Consider the following 20487-nt stretch of genomic DNA (forward strand, 5'->3'; position numbering starts at 1 on the left):
TGAAGTTCACAGCTCACTGATGTTCCCTCGAAACGCCGTCTCTTTTAATTTTTGTTTTCAGTTGGTATGTCTTCAAATTTGCTTTCATTTTTCTTTTGTTTGCATCTACTGTTTTTTTTGAAGATTCTGTTTTTAAGTAATCTGTACACCCAACGTGGGGCTCGAACTTACAACCCCGAGATCAAGAGTCACATGCTCTACTGACTGGGCCAGTCAGGCATCACTGGTTTGTGTCTTTTAAAAATATCTTCCAGGTCTCTCCTCAACATGATCATGGTTTTTTCTAGTTTCTTGAACATGTGGAATGTTGTTATAATAACTCTTTTAATGTCCTTGTGTACTAATCTCATTTCTGGTTTGGTTTCTATTGATTTATGCTTCTCCTTGTTAAGGGTTGTATTTTCCTGCTTATTTGCTGGCCTGATAATTTTTGATTGGATGTCAGGCATGATGAATTTTGTTGGATGCTAGGTACTCTTGTATTTACACAATATTTTAAAATTTTGTTGTGAAGCTTTGTTGTTGTAAATTACTTGGAAATAGTTTGACCCTTTTGAGGCTTACTTTTTAATGTTTGTTGGGTGGGACCAGAGCAGCCTTTAGTCCAGGCTAATTTTGCTCCACTCTTGAGGCAGTAGATACTTCATGTCTCATGAATTGTGAGGTGTTTTTGTTTGTTTTTGTTTTGCTTCTCTTTCACTCAGGCTGATGAGGAAAGTATTCCTGGCTTTCTGTGAGCTCCAGAGAGTGGTTCCACCTGCTGCTTTCTGGTGGTTCTTTCCCCAGCCTTGGATAATTTTCTCAAACTAATGGGCTGATCAACTTTCAAATGAAGACTTGGGATGGGAGGACCCTCTGGAGATCTTCACAGTTTCTCTCAGGGCATCTCTTTCCTCTCCAGTATTCTGGGTGTGAATTCTGCCCACCATAGCCTTTTGAGCTTCCTGCATGATTTTCTCAGCTGAGGGGGACTGCTGGCTTCTTCTTGGCTTCCGCTTCACAGAGCTGCAGCCGAAAACTCCGTGCAGTGAGCTTGGGCAGTCGTGGGGCTTACCTCTTCCTTTGTCTTCTCTCAGGGATCATTGTCCTTTGCTGCCTCTTGTCTAGTGTCTGAAGACCGTCGTCACTTCTATAGCCCCTCCCGGCTTTGCAGTGAGGTAATTAGGTAGGTCTCGTTCCTATTATTCCCTCTTGCCTAGAGACAGAATTTGAGCAAGTTATTTAATCTCCTTATGTTCTTAGGGTACTCATCTATAAAATGAAGATAGTATTTATGGATTTGTGAGGATTGAATAAGATAAATCACGTAGAGCACTTACTACAGTTCCTGGCCCAAGCTAAGTACTCGGTGAATGTGAGTTGTTATTATTGGCACCAAAGGGGGCAGAGAATGGCTTGAACTAGTCTGGGGAACTAGGACCGTGAGCCAGTCCTTTTTATTCTGACTCACTTTCAACTGACTTACAAGTATTAGAAAGCAAGAACTATTAGTGGAAGCGTTTTTCTCCCTTCCCTTCCCCTCCTACGCTTCCCTCCCCTATTTGTTTATTCATTTCTTTTTAACCAGGCCTAAAAATTCTTTTTTTTTGTATATTTATTTTATTCTATTTTATTTTACTTTATTTATAGTACATCGTTAGTTTTCGATGTAGAGTTCAACAATTCATTAGTTGCATATAACACCCAGTGCTCATCACAACACGTGCCCTCCTTAATACCCATCACCCGGCTACCCCATCCCCCCACCCCCCTCCCTTCTGAAACCCTCAGTTTGTTTCCTGGAGTCGAGAGTCTCTCATGATTCGTCTCCCTCTCTGATTTCCTCCCCTTCAGTTTTCCCTCCCTTCCCCTATGGTCCTCTGTGCTATTCCTTATGTACCACATATGAGTGAAACTGTATGATAGTTGTCTTTCTCTGCTTGACTTATTTCACTTAGCATAATCCCCTCCAGTTCCATCCATGTCGATGCAAATGGTGGGGTATTCATCCTTTCTGATGGCTGAGTGATATTCCATTGTGTATATGGACCACATCTTTATCCATTTATCTGTCTTAATACCCTAATCAATGTAGAAGGTAGTAACTTTCTCTGAAACCTTTCCTCCGCCAAAGTCAGAATAGTATAGCAAATAGGAACATAGTCTGTAGAGTCAGACTTGGATTGAAATCCTTGCTTCTCCTTTTACTAATCTGCATCATAGGTATTCTGCCTGCCTAATCCTCAGTTGTCTCGTTTGTAAAATGGGGCAACACCACATACTTCATGTGGTTGTTGGGAGAATCAAATTAATGTATATAAAACCCTTTAGCACAGTAGCTGTCACACAACTAGGACTTAGTAGATGGTAGATAGATGGTAGCTATTAGCTTTACTATTAGTAAAGTTCACACCAGAGATCTAAAATTGAAATAATCTTATCTAACTCCAACGTTGTAGGCAGTGGTTTCCTTTTAGTGGTCTTTTCTTTTTATTATACAACTTACCTAATAATATTTGAATATCACTTTATAGTTCGCAGAATATATTTACATACATTATCTTGTTTGATGCTTGAATCTATATCTCTGTTTTCCAATGAGGAACCTGAGACTCAGAGAAGATAAGCAATGAACTCAGGGCCAAACAGCTAGTAAATGACGGAGCCACAACTAGATCAGTGATTACGAACTCCTGCTTGAGTGTTGTTTGCACTATCCGTGTTGCTTCCTAGTGAAACATTTTACTTGTGTCTAGATTTGCATATTGTGTTATCAACAATGGATGTTAGATTCTTTCGGGGCAAGGATCATGGAGAGTCTTACTGGTTTTATTTTGCTTAGTGGCCAGCATTCAATGTGTAGATATTATTTACATGATATCTATGAAAAGAAAAAACAATTTTTCTTTTACTGTTTACTCCCCCCAAATGAGTGATTATTGAGAAATTAATACATATTTGTGTAGGACACTGTTAAATGGTAATTCTTTCTTCAAAATGTAGATGCATAACTAGAGTCTTGAGAGATTTTCATTTTGAAAGCAAATATCTTCTATGTAGGTAAATGTATTGCATTTTCTTTTCAGGATAAAGCTTTTCTAGAATTACCTCAAATAGAACTGCTATTTGCCAATTTCATGGAAGTTACAGTAATTCCTCTAGTAGATTCCATTTATAGATCAAATGTCTATGACTAAATATAATTACTTACAGCTAAATCTGATCAAAGCAGTAGGCTCAAAATAACTTATGTGGCATTTAAAGCAAAGAAGGGAGGCAGGATGTTTCAAATGGTGGAGGTTTCCAATTGTTCCTTTTGAAAAATTATTTTGAAAATGTCTGTGTTCCTCCATGTTTGCTTTCAGAAACAAAACAGTAAAGCACTTGAACTTTTATTTCATGGTTTTTGCCTACACTAGACTATCCTTACAGGGAGAGAATTTTGTTTGGGGCAGTTAATTACATGTGAATTGTAGTGGCCTATTTATGGTTTTGATTTCCTTCGCTGTACTTCCCTGCTGTTCAAGGAGTTGCCTCCTTTCAGGAGCCTGTTTTGCAGGTTTTGCTCTCTTACCTATCCTGTTACAGATTTCGTCAGAAGAGTGCTGTCATTTTCAGACACTAGTTTTGGTCAAATCCTCTTATAACTTAGTATAGTTATTTGGTGCTTATTTATTTCCTTAGCTACTGGTTATATCCTTCATAATTATCTGTAAAACAAGCTTTTCAAAAATATAAAACAGATTACTCTAGATGATAAATCTGCAGTCGGTGGTCCTTGCTCTCATGACTAAAATATCTAGTGAGTACAGATGTTAAACAGTGGTATTTTTGAAGATGTGGTTGGAATCTCTGGATTCGAGTGTTCTTTATCTTCTCTTCTGCCATGGAAGGATTCTGTCAGTAGGCCTATAATGCCCTAAGATGCTAAGGGTCACTGTGTAAGTAAAGCAGCCTGAGCATTTGGGATTCTCTTGATTTGCTCGTCTTTTACAAAACATTGGATGCTTATAAGCGGTTGAACCTTTGTCTACGATATGAAGGAAGGGCTTCATAAAGTATCTGAAGGAGTTAAAATGAAAGTCAGAGTCCGAGGTGGCGTGTGTGTGTGTGTGTGTGTGTGTGTGTGTTTGGAGAAATAGGAATGAACTTGCCTTGTATTTTCATCTTTCCTGCACAATACCTGGCATTTAGTAGGCACTCAGTATGTATTATTTGAATAAATGAAAGAATCCAGAAAATAATGTAAGCTACTTCCAAATATAAAGTTATCTCTAGGGGTGAGCTCACCGATATGCAGTGTTCTCCTACTTTCTCTTTTACTTGCTCTTCATGCTAGTGTACCCTATTCTTGTGCTACTCTTCATCTCACTGTTGTATATTAGAAGAAGAGAGAGATTCAGCTAAATGCAAACTTCAGCTAGAAACATAGACTGTTTTGGAAGGGACTCAGCTCACCCACATTTTACTGATGGAAGTATTTCTAGGTTTGGAAATGGCTCTGTTCTCCCGTCCTCAGTGTTTGCTCCCATATAGCACAGATCTTATTGCTTTCCCACTTAGGCATTTGCTAGCTGGGACATATTGGCAGGGGTGAGGGGTCATGGAGACTGACTGAAAGGGAGAAGGGAAAAGGAAGGAGGAGGAGAAGGAAAAATTGACCATCAGCACCCAAGAGTCCCCATCCTGGCCCCTCTGTTAGGAACAGTTATTGTTTCTATCCAGTGCATAGAGCAAAGAGTGTAATCTTGGAAAAATGGATATCAATGTCTTATACTTACTTTCTTCCTTTTTAAGTGATAAATAAGACAAAGAAAGAACAATAGGGAGGTGGGGGAGAGGAAGTGGTAGCTGGCAGAGGGTTCAGGGAATAAGGCTGGGACTGTAGGGAGAGAAAAAACATTGCCATGTGGGTGAATGAAATGCTGGAGTTTCAAAGCAGGAGTAATTTTACACTGAAAATCCTGTCGTTATGTGCTTGGCTGTTTAATAAAAACATCCCGTGGTGAAATTACTATATATTTACTCTGTATCTGAAATGCAGGATATCTTAAAATACATGTGTCATCATGGGATAGGTGCTACATCTTAAATTTTTTAAAAAGGGAAATTAGATGTTTTTAATAGCAGCCGCTCAGAAATTTTCCAACTATGAACGATCAGTTCAGAGTTACCTGATTAAATCTGTCATTTGTCAGTCTTGAAGGTTTCCTGTTTTCTGAACTCTTGAAAGAAAATTTCTATGGACACAAATGAGTATATTATGAACTTCTGAGATGTGAACCTACTGTGGAAAAAAATGTGGTAGCAAAGGTGGTTAGGTTGAATCTGTATGCCTGCATGCAGGCTACCTGGCCTGAGAGTCAAGTTTATACTAGGTTTCTAAAGGGTGGCACCATGTGACTGCCTACAGAAACAAGCGTTTCACTGCTTTCATGACAGTTAAAATGACCTTGAGTCAATGGAGTTAACTGTAGTATTGCCCGAGTTACCTGAGCGTATTCTTAAAAACATAGATTCTGATTTGGTGGATCTGGAGCCAGCCCAGAGTTTCTGCCTTCTAGCTCTCAGGTGATGCTAATGCTTCTGGGCCAAGGACAGCACTGAATAGCAAGGGTTTATAGTGTTGTTTCACTCTGTTACTCTCCTCTTTGTACTTCTGCCTTTCTTGATCTGTGTGTCTCTCCACCTCTGTCTCTCTCTGCTTCTGTTTCTCTGTGTATCTCTGCCTTGTCTTTCTCTCCTTTCCCCTTCTCTGCTGTCCCACTTTATCTCCTCTCGCTAACAACCTGCCTCTCCGCTTATCTCCTCCTTCAGCCTACTCCTTCTCTTTCTCCCTCTCATGCATGTGTGCACCACACTCACAGAATTACACTGTAGGGCACAGTCATGCTCGGTGAAGAACGTTGACCAGTATTTAATGTTGTTAATGATGTATTTCCCGTTTTGAGCCTAAGCCAAAGTCTTCTTTCTCCCTGTTCTCAGAGATAAGGAACAATGCCAAGGATTGGAGTGTGGGGGTGCTGAATTTTTGTTCACCGTTGGGATTCTAGACATTGAGACATTCTAGACATGATCATGGTTGCCTCAAAAGTATTAGAAAAATGGAACACTACATCAAAAACTAATGATGTATGGTGATTAACATAACAATAACAATAATAATAATAATAATAATAATAATAATAAAGTAATTAAAAAATGAAAATTAGAAAAAAAAAGTATTAAAAAAGCACATAAATCCCCCAGGCTGGTTTGGTCATTACAGAAGGCTACAGTGGTCATTCAGAATCCAGTAATCTTAGCTGATGAGCTGAATTCCTCCCCCTAATTTAATTACTACCCAAGAAGTCATACTTCTTGCAGCCATGCATCTATTTGCCCCCAAGATTTAGTCCAGAACAGCTAGCTAGTAATTTTGAGCTAATTACTTAAACCTTGGGCATTGAGTTCCTCATCTGTAAAATACGAGTTTAACTAGATGGTCTCCAAGGCTCCTTTTAGCTATGACATGCTGTGATTTTTAAAGTCATTAGGTAAAAAACATTTCAAATATTGGCTGTTAGTTTGTTCAGATTCTTGTTTGGATCATTTTCTCATGAAAATATAAATTTCTGGGGCACCTGGGTGGCTCAGTCGGTTAAGCAGCTCAGGTCATGATCTCATGGTCCTGGGATCGAGCCCTGCATCAGGCTCCCTGCTTGGCATGGAAGTCTGCTTCTCCCTCTCCCTCCGCCCCTCCTCCCACTTGTGCTTTCTCTCTCTCTCTCACTCACTCACTCACTCACTCTCTCTCTGAAATAAATAAATAAAATCTTAAAAAATGAAAATATGAATTTCTTTGTAAAATGGGGCTAGACTTGTTATGTTCTGGGTTTAATTAAGATTAATCAATATATTTCATCTCTCAGTGATCTAGAGTAATGAAGGTAAAGGATAATGTAAGCAAAAAATCATTTTTATTTACTTTAGAATACACTGAATTCTAATTACAACAGAATTTTCTTCCTGATCGGTTTGCTTGGGCTGATATTGGGCATAGTTTGTATTTGTAGAGCTACCTGGAACTATCACTATCTGGACAAAATATCTAATACTAGATAATCTGAAGCCTAAGAAGCCCAGCTGAGTGCGTTTTACTTTTCAGTGCTCTGGATACTCTCTACTTATTATCACTAAACAGAAGGACAATTAATAACTGTTTTAGAAGATACCGCTGTTTTTGGAGACATCCGTTATATTTTCTTTTGGTTTTGGTGGGGAAGAAATGAGGGTAAGGTAGAATGAGTAGGGCCTTGCCGAGCTGAGCTCTTTATGTATCTGAGTCTTTTCTTCTATAAATGGTCCCTATACATGTTAGATGCAGTACTCATATGCTGGTACTAGTTTGAATGTTCCTTGGATTTGGTATCTCAAAGTTTTATATATTGTATGTTTTCTGTCAAATTATTTCATTATCAAGAAACTGTAGGTGATTATCTTCTGTCATAAGACTGTTGATTTTTGTCATGATTTATGATTATAAATTCAGTGGTAATGCAGATTGGGATGTGCCATCACTGGTACTGCAACGAAGGTTTGGATAGATGGGGAATATGAGATTGGACAAAATGTAGAACAGTCTTTTTTTTTTTAAGATTTATTTATTTTCATTTTTTTTTTATTTGACCAAGAGAGACGCAGCGAGAGAGGGAATACAAGCAGGGGGAGGGGAGAGGGAGAGGCAGGCTTCCCGCTGAGCAGGGAGCCCCATGCAGGGCTCAATCCCAGGACCCCGGGACCATGACCTGAGCCGAAGGCAGATGCTTAATGACTGAGCCACCCAGGCACCCCTAGAGTACTCTTTATATAAAATGTTCATTTATCCCTCAAAACAGTACATCTTGCTTTAAAGAAATGCAGTACATAGAAAGTCAGGGTTTAACTGAAGGGAATTTAGTGAGGGCACCATTTACAGAGTTTTGTGGAGGGTTAAGTTAACTGAAAAAGGATGCTGAGATATCTGGACCTGGTTTTCTGAGGAAGCCGGAGAGCTGGCATCGAAGAACAGCTGTGTGAGAGAAGCTACAGCTGCAGAGGAATGGAGTCCCCGAAACAGTCATGTCAGGGCCAAGAGGGAGCTTAGGAGTTGCGGGAGAGGGATCAGGAATAAATACTCTGATACCTCTCTCCTCTTGCATTCTGATCTCCCATCGGCTAAGCCCCAAAGCCCAGGGTAAGACAACCATAGCTGTCATAGAGGTTGGCCTCCTAGTGTACAGAGGGAGCCACCAAGGCAGGGTATGGATAAGGGGGCAGGGGACAGCAGACAGAATTCTCAGCCCAGAAAAGATACATTTTGATTTACAGATTAAATTCAGCCTCAAAGTAAAAGGAAGCACATCTGTGATTTCATCTCATGCTGACTATATATTCCTGTTAGTCTTATGTATATATATTTAATATCTATCATTTAAACTTTGTACAAGTAATTTTCACTGTGCTTTGTGAATACCTTAAGAAGAAGGAGTTCAAAAAAAAAAAAGGAAGAAGAAGGAATTGTATATGGAACTGAAAGCCAAAATCAGCTTATTCCGTAGATTTTATTTACTTCTGTAAATCTTTATTACACTCAGGGAAAGGAGACATGCTAGTTGGTCAAGTTGACATTTTCTTTTAAAGCTGATGAAAGATACTTTAAATTAAGCATGAACCTTTGAAGAACCTGCCAGTACATTTTTAAAACATGACCAGTTCTCTAATGTACATGGATTGTATTAAGAAAGGATTCTATTTTAGCACCTGATCTTTTCTTTTGAGTGATGTGTTATTAATCTAATTATAGTACTTGTTACAACTGATCACGCAGAATGTAACCTTTTTCAAATGTGTCTGTAGTTGACATACCTTCATTTTACAACTTGGAACTCCCCATCACCTACTACCTTTCTAGAGGTTTACAAGCCTAGTTTTATTTGTAACCCATTAGAGTCACAGGCAGTACTGTGAGGTCCTATCCTTTGAATAGGAAAGTTCTTTCTTAACAACCACAAACAAAACAACAACAACAAAATCCTAACAACTTTTTAGTATATTCACAAACAAGTAAATGCTGCAGTCGGCCCTTAAATGTAGCCCTTTTATGTTCAAGATATGAGAGTTCTGTGGCCTTGCTAGTCTCATTTGCACTGTCTACTTAGAGGGAGCTACTCCTGATAAGTCATACCCCTGGCCTTGATGGTGAGGCCAGGTATCTTCCTGTCACCTTGGTTCATTTTTAGTCTCCCCGATCAGCATACTCTTGAGAGTATAATACTAGGCTAGTATTAACTTTTCAAATCTAAACTTTTAAGAAAAGAGCTGGTTGTTTTTTGTTTTGTTTTTTGGTTTTTAGTTTCGGTTTTGGGGTATGTATGTGTATGTGTGTGTGTGTTTGCAAAAGTGGTTAGGATAGACAAAAGCAGTGGGTGCTCTAAGTAGTGACCCCTTGAAAAGCCAGACACCCTTGTAAGTCCTTGATTCACATCTAAAGTACAGTGACTTACTACTGTAGTTTGAGAGAATAACTTCAAGTGTATGCACCCTAGCCAGGACATGATCTCATTCTGGACTGTTGGATCTCCTTCTCTTTTAATATTGTTTAATAGTTACCTTTTTTTAGAGCATTTTTTTTAGGGCACATAGGTAGGTAGGAAAGCTGAGGTATTGAAGGGTATTATTTTGTTGGTATGTTTTTATAAAGTCTTCAAATGGGTGTTAAAAATTTTAAAGTCTTCTCACTCTCTTAAATGTTTTTGCATATTCTTTCAGCACCACTCACTGTCCTGTCAGTTTAAACATGCATCTTACTAGACAGCGCATTACATGTTGTAGTGTACACATTCAAATGTGATTTCACAGTAATATTGCAGCATCCTGTTTCCATGATGGGATGGAAGCATTCTTTGTAGTTTTTCATCATTATAGTAAAAGAGAATTAAAAATAAGACTGTTGTGTATCACTAATCTTTTGCAGTCATGGAGGAAATAAGGAGTCACATAAATTGTTTGGGTAACTTAAGGAAAAACAAAATAAGGAAAAGCAGCTACTTTATAGGTAGCAGATTTCTTCTGGAGGTACCAGAAAAGTTTGATCTCTACCAACTTGCATATTCCACCCTTGTCTACTTTATTCACTGTATCATATGTAACCTTGTCACAGATATGGAAAAGTATCTGAAAATGCAAACCTCAGAGAGTGCCTTTTTGTGCTGTCTCACTTATTTTTTTTTTTAAAGATTTTATTTATTTATTTGGGAGAGAGAGTTAATTCAGTTCTCTTAAAGGAGAATGAAAGCAGGGTAGAAGCAAAATGATTATTAATACTTAAATGTGATCCTTTAATGCTTTTTATTTTATTTTTATTTATTTATTTTAGAGAGAGAGAGAGAGAGAGCAAGCTTGAGCAGGAGGGGCAAAGGGAGAGAGAATCTAAAGCAGACTCCATACTCAGTGTGGAGCCCACTGTGGGGCTTGATCTCATGACCCTGAGATCATGACCTGAGCTGAAACCAAGAGTCAGCCGCTTAACCGACTGCGCTACCCAGGCATTGTGAGAATGGTTTCATGGGCATGCACATATGTTAAAACTTATCAAACTGTACAGTTTAAATATGTGCAGTTTATTGTATGTCAATTATATCTCGGTAAAGTTTTTTTTAAAAAACCCAGGCTCCCTCGTTTGTGCCACTGAAACACTGTGGACCTCTATTGAGTACTCTTTTTTAAGATTTATTTATTTATTTGAGAAAGAGAGAGAGAGCACGCACAAACATGCATGAACATGCACAAGCAGGGGGAGGGGCAGAAGGAGAGGGAGAGAGAGAGAGAATCCCAAGCAGACTCCCTGTTGAGCACAGAGCCCGATGCAGGGCTCAATCTCATGACCCTAGGATTATGACCCCAAGATCATGACCTGGGCCAAAATCAAGAGTGAGACATTCAACCCACTGAGCCACCCAGGCGCCCCTACTTACTACTTTCTATTGTCATTATCTGCATTACCTTTCTTAACAGACTTGAGTTCAGAAGGAGATATATTCAAGGATCATGGCTAAGTCATCTTTGTATCTCAATGGCTAGAACTCACCAAGTAAGAAAATGTTAAAAGAATGGGTGCTTGAGAGAAGGGAGAGGAAATTAGAAGTATTTTAAGAGAAAAACTTGCTGAGAAGAAGATACCTTGTATTCAGATTTGGTTTACCTTTGTGGGCAGAATGTCAAATAGGCTGTAGGAAATCTTAGATAAGACTACCTGTTTGTCCATGAGTTTCTTTATTAACTTCACAGTCTTCTTGGATGAAATTTGGTATTGTGTCTTTAGATAGTTAAATGTAGTAAATTATAAAGGAAATAACAAAAGACAGTAATCAAGAAATGTATGTTAAGAATGGTATTTTCTTTCTTTTTCTTTTTTAAAAAGATTTATTAGAAAGAGAGAGCACAAGCAGGGGGAGCAGCAGAGGGAGAGGGAGAAGCAGGCTCCTTGCTGGGCAGGGAGCCCAATGCAGGGCTCAATTCCAGGACCCTGGGACCATGACCTGAGCCAAAGGCAGCCGCTTAACCGACTGAGCCACCCAGGCACCCCGAGAATGATATTTTCAACATATATACATGTAAAAGAAGAGGAAAGAAATCGTTGAATTAACAGCTGCTGAATTGTGACACATGCTGTTTTTTTGGGGGGGGGGTCAGGTTTACATGGTATTTAGCACTTAAATATGTGTAAATTGGTGTTTAATAAATATCTGATTGATATGTGCCATATTTTCTGTTACTGCTTTTCAACTGCTTGTGGTGAATGACATTCAGTGCCACTGCCTTTTGCACATAGTTTTAAAAAATTCTTAATCCTGATGAAAGGGATTTAATTAGAAATGTTCGTGGGATCTAATTTTGGTACTCATTTTCCCTTGTATTGCTCAGTGATGTTTGGCAAGATTCCTAAAGACTAATAAATTGAAATTAAAGGAAGAAGTGATTAGAAGTAATACAAAGACAAACATGCGTGTGTACATGTGTTAATGTCAACACATTGATTTCATTTTTTTCTTGCTTATGAGACTGGACTTCACCAAACAGAACAAGATTTGTGTTCTTCTAGCATTTGCAGAAATAGTCTCCAAACAGAGGCCCTGAGCCCATTAGCACTAATGAAAAGAGTCACCCCAGGGAATAAGATGGATGTCTGGTGTTTGCATGTGGTAATTTCATGTATGTTTTTTGCTACAAATAATGTCCCAATTCTTGCTTCTGTGTTTTCAGGTTCATGTGCCTTTTTTTCTGATAGCTAAGCTGTTAGGAATGACACTTTGTTTCATTACTGCCAATCATCTCATGACCTTATTTCCTAATTTTGAGTATCACCTAAATAAATGTATCACAGCAGAGTTGTTTGTGTATGCCGATGGTATTGAAAGAAAATTAATGTTTCTCAGTTTCAGATTTGATCTTGATGTCTTAGTGAGAAGGATACCCTTGTACCCAGCTTTGAGAATGTTGGACTTTGGTTTATTTATATATTTATTTCTTAGATTTTTTTTTATTTTTTTATTCTGAGAGAGAGGGGGAGAGAGAGAGCACAGGCAGGGGAGAGGGGCAGGAGAGGGAGAAGCAGACTCCCTGCTGAGCAGGGAGCCTGATACGGGGCTCCATCCCAGGACCCCAGGATCACGACTTGAGCTGAGGCAGATGCTTAACCGACTGAGCCACCCAGGTGCCCCTGGACTTTGTTTTGAAACAAAAAACTAGTTGTGGCTCAGAGGATTTTTAGGGCAGCGACACTACTCTGCAGGATATTTTAATGGTGGATACACGTCATACATTGCCTAAACCCATAGAATGTATAACACTAAGTGTAAGCCTTAATGTAAACTATGGACTTGGGGTGATAGTGATGTGTTGATATAGGTTTATCATTTGGAACAAATGTAGCACTCTGGGTGGGGATGTTGATAATGGGAGAAGCTAAATATGTGTGGGGGTATATAGGAAATTTCTGTACCTTCCTCTCCATTTTGCTGGGAACCTGAAACTGCACTAAAAAAATAAAGTCTTAAAAAAACATACACACAAGGGGCACCTGGGTGGCTCAGATGGTTAAGTGTCTGCCTTCGGCTCAGGTCGTGATCCCAGAGTCCTGGGATGGAGCCCTGCATCAGCCTCCCTGCTCAGTGCAGAGCCTGCTTCTCCCTCTCCCACTGCCATTCCCTCTGCTTATGCTCTTCTAGCTCTCTGTCAAATAAATAAATAAAATCTTTAAAAAAAAAAAAAACCACGCACACACACACACACACACACAGAGGAAAATAACATTTTTAAAAGCAACTGCCTTCCCAACGTATATTTTGCCAGTGTTTCAGAAAATAATAGTTTTAGATAAAAATATGGTCCTAATTAGTATTTGCACCTAGCTTTATTGCAAGCTATCAAGGAAGAAGTTCCCATGATCATAATGTTCTGCCTAGGATCCCAGAGGAGGCTGCAGGCTCAGTTAAGCAGGTAGGATTCTGGCACATAACGCTCTGTCTCCCTTCTCTGCATCTAAGCAGGCCCCTTTTAATCTGTTTTATATAGTGGATTTCTAGTTAAAATTTTGTTTGGAGAAAGATACTGGCTGCTTCAGGATGATACTGCTGCTGATAGAGGTGGGAGGGAGGAGGGAGTGTGCAGAGGAAGAAAGGAGGAAGAGAGAAGGGAGAGAAGGAGAAGTAAATGTTTTGGACTAGGGATGAGAGGTTTTAGAATCAGGCTTGATTTGATTAGTTCCATGTCATCTTGGGCAAATGACTTCTGGGCCTTGATTTTCTCTTCTGTAAATGGGGGCAGAGAGGTTTAAAGTAGATGACCCCAAGGTATACAGTATCTCTACAATATCCTCTGTATTGCTCAGAATGGGGGCAACCTGAGCATATGTAGATCAGAACTCTGTGCTCTGGCTCTGCCAGTTTCACATCCCCAGGCCAGATGGTCTCAGGAGGAGCCATCAAAGCCTGACATTATGGTAAGAGCCTACTCCAGTGTCTCAGAATTTCCCTCTGTAGGCTGGCCTATTGTGATCCATAAACATAGCTTCTGCGTTTACCAGTGTGCATCTGCTTGACAGTTCACTGGTGGCTCATGGGCTTACCGTGAGCCATGTTGTTTCTTGGGATCTGCCCATATACTACCTATTATTTGGTAGGCAGGTGAATACCTCTGGATCTAGAAATGATTCCATCCCCCCACATGCCCTTCCCCACCAATGTCTTAGACTCTAAGGACAAATCTGAAGCATATTCGGAAGCACTATTCTGTAACTCTAATAAAATATGTCTCATATGCAGAAAAATGGATTATTGGATTCTGGCTGGCAGCTCTTTTCCTTCAATCACTAAACCAAATTTGCTTGATCAATTCAAAATCACAGACAAAGGTTATTGTGTAAGTGGGTGAAGTATATGACTACAATCAAACAAACCATTTCTTTTCCAATATGATCCTGGAGATAATGGAAGAGATTCCCTTTAAAAGTGTCTTAGACTCCTTTCCTTCACTTACTGTTTAATTTTACTCATTACAATCCATATTCTAGAATTCAATCCATAGGCTCAGACCTGTTGATAGTTAAGACTATGCCATAGTGTTTTTGCACCTGCAGCAGGTGTTCTTATTAATGAAATAATCTGATTATTAGAGTTATCATTGCTGTTTTAGGAATGGATTTTGTTATATAGTTCAATAATTTTCTAGAAGGCTAGAGGAACCACGGTACTTCTCAGGTAAGATCCCATCCCATTTTACTTAGAGAGCTGAAGACAGGTGATGTGAAGGCCACACAGAAAAGGGGAGAGCAGAATAGTAAACAAGGACAGGGTCAAGAAGAAGAACCCATTGGGAACTGAATGGAAGCCACAGCGAGGAGGTGTCAGCAATCATCGTGGTCCTCATTCACTCACTGCGTGCCGCTCCTCCATTATAGGCCGGTGGGAACATGAGTATGTCAGGCTGGAAGCAGACAATTACTTCAAAATAATAAGTTCCTTGGCATGAAATGTTTCATCTACTGAGTAGTAGGATAAATTTTGTGATATATGAGGATATTATTGGCATAGGACAAGGCTTTCTTTCCTAATTGGAGGTGCTTTGTGGGCTCACCATTAGCATACCAGCTGATTCCTCCTGTGTTGCACTGCAAATTGCTGATTAACTGCTTTTATGTATGCAGAGCTGACAAGTTGCCTCATTTAGAAACAAACAGTAGTGCTCTAAGGAACTAGTCAGAAGTTCAAACTGACATTTAGAAATTGTAAACCTACAGACTTCATGACAAGTAATGCTGTCAGTTTAAATTATAGCTTTTCTACCTAGAGATAGGATAAAAAGAGCTAGTAATATAGCCTGTGACCAGTGTATTAGAGAGAGATTCTGCTCTAGTGAGCTGAGAGATTGTGCTATTTGGATCTAACATTCAGTTGCACTTCTTTTTCCTTGGATATTTTCTGGGTGATCAGCCAGTGTGAAGGGTCACCAGTGCGAATGGTTGTAACAAATGCGTATTAGTTCAACCAAAAAATGCTCTCTTCTTGCTTTCAGGGAAGACTTTTGAGTAACTGAATTAAGAAACGAATGAGTTGAGAGTTCAAGTCTCAAAATAAAGTACTTTATGTTAACATGAGGAAGTTTAGCAACAATTTCACTATCTGGAAAGATTGAAGTCAGTGAAGTATGTGGAATAGTGGTAGGGAACAGTCAGGGTGAGGTAGATAGCTCCCTCCTTGATTTTGGTATCTCCTAGCCTAAGTAATTCCTGTCATCCCTTTTGTTACTATCTATCTGGCATTTTGATGAACTTTCTCCCAACTAAATCAAGGAATCAGCTCTCCTGTGGTGAAAGTATGTTGTATCCCAGAATAGCATGCTCTCATATGCTGGCTCTGTAGTCCTTTGTGACTCACTGCTGGTGATTGATGTATGTGTAAGGGGTCCAAGATTGGTGAGTCAGGGTGCATATTGGATGGGGGGTACATTGGGGTAAAAAACTAACTTTGCAGGTGTTACTTTTTCTGTTTTTAGATTACACGTTTATATAAAGCCATTGAATTCTAGAATGTTAAAAAATCGAGTTTTCAAATCTGACTGGAATTGACAGAAATTTGACAGAAATAATTTCCAACTAATGATTAAACCAGTGGCTCATGTAAAGAAATGATCACTGTTCTCGTCCCCTCCCATCTGCCCTTTGCTTAGGGAACACATTACACTGGAAAGAACTTAGAGCCAGAAGGCGTGGGTTTAACACCTTGGTTTTCCATGCCTTGGGCAATGCATTTCACTTCTGAGTCAGTTTTTTATCTATTAAGTGAGGGTATCTATTCATCTCTATTTATAGGTTTATTGTGAGACAAAAATGAGACTGGAACTATTTCGTGGACTATGATGTTTTATGCAGATGTTAGGCGGTAATATGATTATCATGTAGCATAGCGAGGACCAGCTTCATGGGCATGCAACCAGTGTGGTTACCTAAGATCCCATGCTCAGAAGTGGGTCCTGTGCTTGGAATTTAATGTGCTGTGATCATCGTCCTGGAATTCTGAATAATTGTATCTTTGAAATTGTATTTTGATGTGAGGTCAGATGGGCCAATCGTATGTGTGCTGTGGGCGTGGTGCCTCAATGATCCAGGGTTTGGCCACTTCTCAGCTCCCTGGGGTGAATTCTTGGCTGCCCACTTCTGCCCCTGTCCAGAGACTGCTGCCACCCTCCATTCCTGGCAGGAACTTGGGTATGGGCATAGGAGTGGATTTAGTGTGTACCCTACACACCAAGTTGTGGGTGGTCCCTAGGTGCCTGTGGGAATCTGCATTGTCCCGTGAACATCCTCATGCCCCAATACTAAGTAGGAGATTTTAAAAAATACCATAACTTGTTTAGAGAGAGAGATGACAGAAAAAAGAAAAGCTCTTTTTCCTGCTTTTAAGCAAGATGCCCCACATTTTCATTTTGCACTGGCCTCCACAAATTAGGTGGCTGCCCCATAAAATATCAGGCCCAAGCAGAGTAATTTTCAAACTCTGCCCTTCGGGACCCTATGGATTTCATTGAGCCCCTTCAAGGCCCTTATGGGAATAGGTAATAGAGACTTTGACAAGAGCAGTTTGATAAGAGTGGACTAGGGAGTAGCCAGATAGGAGTAAACATAAGAGTGAGTGAAAGATGTATTCTGTAGACAGCAGTTGTAACAGACTTGTTCACAAGATTGGCTTGGAGGAGTAGGGAGTAGTGGAAGATAAAGTAGAAGGAAGGGTTGCTTGTTTTTGTTTTTTTGTTTTGCCTTTTTTTTTTAAATAGAGAACTGAACATATGTAGATGTTAATAAAATAATTGAGAAGGGAAAGTTAAATATAATCATTTCCAAATATTTACTGAAAATGTGTTACATGGATTTTGCTGTACATTCTTGAACTGAGGTTCAAAAGTTTTCATTTTCCAAAGCATCAGAAGATGCTTTAGATTTTAGTCTTTATACCCAAATACAGGAGGGCAGTGTGAACCCCCTTCATGTGGCTCAGGGCCATCCATATCTGGCTGTCTCTTCAGCTGTCATGGGCTAATGCTGGAGCAGAAGGCCACACAACCCATTCTTCTTGACTCAGTTGTACAGCAGGATGGTCTTCTGCCCTTGCACACTGTTTGGTGTGAGATCTGTTGGGCTTTTGAATACTCAGCCTTGCAACATGCTGGGGGCGGCTGTCATATTGGCTCCTTCAGGTATCTGGGATAGCTTTTGGCAGTGACTACTATTCTTTGATTCCCTAGGCATTTGGAATTAATTGGCTCCTACTTGAATAGAATATTTATCAGATTTTGGAAGTAGTGAATAAGAGTACTGTGGATTACTATATTTTTGTTTTTTTATCTGTAAAATGCAAGCAATTCTACCACCCAAATTGAGAGGATTAAATGAGATAAAGTATGTAAGATGCTTAGTACAGTGTCTGGCACATGATTTGATGCTTGACAAATATTACTTTCCTTTCTCCTTTTTTTTTTTTTAATTAAGTGTTGTGAGGATATGCCTTTCTTGATGCAATAGAGAGGGTCACAAAAATTATGTGCAAAATCATTTTAAAATTTTAAATTATGTGGGATGAAATTTCCATTGCAGGAAAGCTTTGATAATTCATTTTCCAAAGAGGAAAAAATACTTTTGTAAAGAAAAATATCTCATTTGTTTATTAGAGTACACATGCAAGTGGGGTGGGGGGAGGGGCAGAGGGCAAGGGAGAGAATCTTAAGCAGGCTTGAATGCCCAGTGCAGAACCCGACCCAGGGCTCAATCTCACCCTGAGATCATGACCTGAGCTGAAATCAAGAGTTGGTCGCTTAACCAAATGAGCTACCTAGGCCTCTCCAGTTTATTTTTTTATTTATTTTTTAAAGATTTTATTTATTTTTTGACAGAGAGAGACACAGCGAGAGAGGGAACACAAGCAGGGGGAGTGGGGGAGGGAGAAGCAGGCTTCCCGTGGAGCAGGGAGACTGATGTGGGGCTCTATCCCAGGACCATTGGGACCATGACCTGAGCCGAAGGCAGACGCTTAACGACTGAGCCACACAGGCGCCCTCTCCAGTTTATTTAAAAAAATATTTTCTTTTATAGCATTTATATAAGTAAAGGCAAGTAGATTATAACCTCTATGAATCTCCCTTATTTGTGAAGTTAGGATAATATTAATACATAACGTGGTGTTGTTATGAAGTTTATTTGAGCATGGTGGCTGGCATAATGTAAACGTTTAATAAATATTAGCAATAATTATTATTCTATTTTGAGATTAAAGATTCTGTTTTTAAATACTTACACTCATATTTGTGATAGTAAAACTATTTTTCTTTATTCTTAAAGATGTTTAAGGTATGTTAGTATATATCAGTAACATTGGGAAGAGGCATGCTGTGAGTCACATGCCAGTTCTATTTATTTTTTGTGACAAAAAATAAACACCATAAAATTTGTCATTTTAACCACTTTTAAGTGTACAATTCAGTGGTATTAGTACATTCACAGTTGTGCAGACATTACCACTCTCCAGTTCCAGAATGTTTTCACCACCGCAAACAGAAACTTTATACCCATTAAACACTAAATTGCCCATTCCTTCTTCCCCTTGCCTCTGGTAACCTCTATTCTACTTTCTGTCTTTATGAATTTGCCTATTTCAAGTACGTCATATAATTGAGATCATGCAGTATTTGTCCTTTTATATCTGGCTTACTTCATTTAGCATGATTAAAATTTTTGCTCTCTATTTAGCATAATGTTTTCAAGCTTCAGCCATGATGTAGCATGTATCAGAATTTCATTTTCTTGTATGGCTGAATAATACTCTATTGTATGTGTATACCACATTTTGTTTATCCATTCATCTGTTGATGGACACTTGAGATATTTCTACCTGTTGGCAATTACTATGAATAATTCTGCTGTGAGCATTGGCATACAAATATCTGAGTCCCTGCTTTCTATTTTTTGGCGGGTATATGCCTAGAATTGGAATCACTGGATCATATGGTAATAACTCTATGTTTAACTTTTTGAAGAGCTGCCAAAGTGTTTTCCATAGTAGCTGCACCATTTTACATTTCCACCTAGAATTCACCGGATTCTACTTTCTTCGTATTTTCACCAGCACTGTTTTCCTCCCATTTTTTGATATTATCCACACTAATGAGTGGGAAGTGGTATCTTATTGTGGTTTTGATTTTCCTAATAACTAATAACATTGAGCATCTTCTCATGTGCTTGTTGGCCATTTTTATATCTTCTTTGGAGAAATGTCTATTCAAGTTTTTGGCCCACTTTTATATTGGGTTGTTGGTTTTTGGTATTGTTGATTATAAAAGTTCTTTATATATTCTGGATATTAATCCTTTATCAGATACTTGATTTGGAAATATTTTCTCCCGTTCTGTAGGTTGTCTTTTCACTCTTGATAGTATCCTTTGTTACATGAGTTTGATAATGTTTAATTTGTCAGTTTTTTTCTTTTGTTGCCTGTTCTTTTAGTGTTATAACCACGAAACCATTACCAAATATGGTGTCATGAAGCCCTGCCCCTCTGTTTTCTTTTAAGAGTTGTATACTTTTAGCTCCTATGTTTAGGTCTTTGATCTATTTGAGTTAATTTTTGTATATGGAATAAGGTAAGGGTCCAGTTTTATTCTTTTGCATATGGATATACAGTTTTCCTGGCACCATTTGTTGAAAAGACTATCCTTTCTGCATCAAATGGTCTTCTCACCAGTATTGAAAATCAGTTGACCATGTATATGGGTGTTTATTTCGGGGCTTTGTATTCTATTCCATTGGTCTATGTCTGTTGTTATGTCAGTATAACACTGTTTTGAATACTGTAGCTTGGTAGTAAGTTTTGAAATCCAAGTATGAATCCTCCTTTGTTGTTCTTTTTCAAGATTATTTTGGCTATTTGGGAACCGTTGAGATTA

At 39.0% G+C, this 20487-nt stretch overlaps 1 protein-coding gene across 1 annotated transcript in view; it reads left to right on the plus strand.

Annotated features, from left to right (window-relative positions):
• Positions 1 to 20487, plus strand: part of TTC28 (tetratricopeptide repeat domain 28) — a 605079-nt gene that overhangs the window by 237377 nt on the left and 347215 nt on the right. The gene's annotated exons all lie outside the window — the stretch shown is intronic.

The sequence above is a fragment of the Eumetopias jubatus genome, unplaced genomic scaffold (genome assembly GCF_037043125.1).
Source record: "Eumetopias jubatus isolate StellerSeaLion01/CBP00866 unplaced genomic scaffold, mEumJub1_p1.0 scaffold_16, whole genome shotgun sequence".
NCBI classification, from domain to species: Eukaryota; Metazoa; Chordata; class Mammalia; order Carnivora; family Otariidae; genus Eumetopias; species Eumetopias jubatus.